This window comes from Haemaphysalis longicornis, unplaced genomic scaffold, assembly GCF_048455015.1.
Source record: "Haemaphysalis longicornis isolate Haplotype H1 unplaced genomic scaffold, Haemaphysalis longicornis Haplotype H1 scaffold_11, whole genome shotgun sequence".
In the NCBI taxonomy this organism is placed as follows: Eukaryota; Metazoa; Arthropoda; class Arachnida; order Ixodida; family Ixodidae; genus Haemaphysalis; species Haemaphysalis longicornis.
The window spans coordinates 18,468,631-18,470,801 of NW_027526214.1; the positions used below are offsets into that span (position 1 = coordinate 18,468,631).

General features: G+C 45.5%; 1 non-coding gene across 1 annotated transcript; it reads left to right on the plus strand.

The window, feature by feature from the left end:
• The first annotated feature begins 1,364 nt into the window (after positions 1-1,364).
• On the plus strand, positions 1,365-1,436 carry Trnar-ucu (transfer RNA arginine (anticodon UCU)). The gene has a single exon. It is a non-coding gene; the product is annotated as a tRNA-Arg (tRNA).
• Positions 1,437-2,171: the final 735 nt, after the last annotated feature.

Sequence of the window (2,171 nt, forward strand, 5' to 3'; positions counted from 1 at the left end):
CGTGTTTTTCTTTCTTTCTTTCTTCCGTATATTAAAAAAAAAATATTAACTTCAATTACCGTACTAAAAAAAAGAGCCTTACCACACCCCTATGCCTCCTTTGGCATTGTAGACTGCCGACTTATTTTTCTGTATTTCCCCAACGAGCCCCTCATTTCCTGACTATATTATTCTGCGAAAGCCTAGCGAGGGTCTCGATTCTGGCAGCCTTGATGCCAAGGTGGCATAAGAGGGCTTCCCGCCAGTTACCCGCTCATTACAGGCTGTAGACGTTCGAGTCACTCCCCGGGGGTTGAAGAGAAGGTCCCCTTCTCCCCGTGTAGTCTGAGTGGCGCTGGCTACCACCCTCAAGCGTCAGATACACTTCTAGTAAATATAAATAGCCAAGAAAGTGAAGGAGAACACAGTCGCCCAGATATCCGAATTGTTAAGGCATTCGAGATATAATCGAAAGGCTTGGGTTCGGTCCCCACTCTGGGCGCGTTTTTCTTTCTTTCTTTCTTTCTTATATTAAAAATATATTAACTTCAATTACCGTACTAAAAAAAAGAGCCTAACCACACCCCTATGACTCCTTTGGCGTTGTAGACTGCCGACTAATCTTTCTATATTTCCACAACGAGCCCCTCATTTCCTTACTATATTATTCTGCGAAAGCCTAGCGAGGGTCTCGATTCTGGCAGCCTTGATGCCTAGGTGGCATAAGAGGGCTTCCCGCCAGTTACCCGCTCATGACAGGCTGTAGACGTTCGAGTCATGCCCCGGGGGTTGAAAAGAAGGTCCCCTTCTCCCCGTGTAGTCTGAGTGGCGCTGGCTACCACCCCCAAGCGTCAGATACACTTCTAGTAAATATAAATAGCCAAGAAAGTGAAGGAGAACACAGTCGCCCAGATAGCCGAATTGGTAAGGCATTCGAGATCTAATCGAAAGGCGTGGGTTGAGTCCCCACTCTGGGCGCGTGTTTTTCTTTCTTTCTTTCTTTCGTATATTAAAAAAAAATATTAACTTCAATTACCGTACCAAAAAGAAAGCCTAACCACACCCCTATGCCTCCTTTGGCGTTGTAGACTGCCGACGTATCTTCCTGTATTTCCCCAACGAGCCCCTCATTTCCTTACTATATTATTCTGCGAAAGCCTAGCGAGGGTCTCCATTCTGGCAGCCTTGATGCCTAGGTGGCATAAGAGGCCTTCCCGCCAGTTACCCGCTCATGACAGGCTGTAGACGTTCGAGTCACGCCCCGGGGGTTGAAAAGAAGGTCCTCTTCTCCCCGTGTAGTCTGAGTGGCGCTGGCTACCACCCTGAAGCGTCAGATACACTTCTAGTAAATATAAATAGCCAAGAAAGTGAAGGAGAACACAGTCGCCCAGATAGCCGAATTGGTAAGGCATTCGAGTTCTAATCGAAAGGCGTGGGTTCGGTCCCCACTCTGGGCGCGTGTTTTTCTTTCTTTCTTCCGTATATTAAAAAAAATGTATATATTAACTTCAATTACCGTACTAAAAAAAAAGAGCCTAACCACACCCCTATGCCTCCTTTGGCATTGTAGACTGCCGATTTATCTTTCTGTATTTCCCCAACGAGCCCCTCATTTTCTTACTATATATATATATATATATATATATATATATATATATATATATATATATATATATATATATATATATATATATATATATATATATATATATTTATATATATATAAATTTATGTATTGTAATTACTGACTAAGGCAGGCATTATTAGCTGTAAGGGGACTTTTTACTTAGTGGCTGTGTGCGAAATACGATGTCCCATCTGCCTCGCTCGCCGCCCACATCATCGTCAACGCTCCCATCATCCGGCTGTTCTGGAATGTCAGCGCTCCTGCTGAGCTTGCTAACCTGTGGCTCTCTTCGCGATTGGTTTATCACACCAGTATTGGATGACTCCTGGCAATTGCCTCACATGTGGTGGAGGTAACGCGGTCTGGTTCATCCTACCTCAACCGTTAACTTACCCACTGAGCTCCCTGCCGGTTGTCGCCTACCTTATAGAGGACAATACCTTGACACCTGAACGAGCCAACGTGGCGGCTTCTGCTGTCCCACCGTGCTTGGTATCCAGCCACGAGGGGTACCCTCCCTTCTTCCCTTGGCTTCCCGGGAATTATGTCGAGGATTGGCTGTATG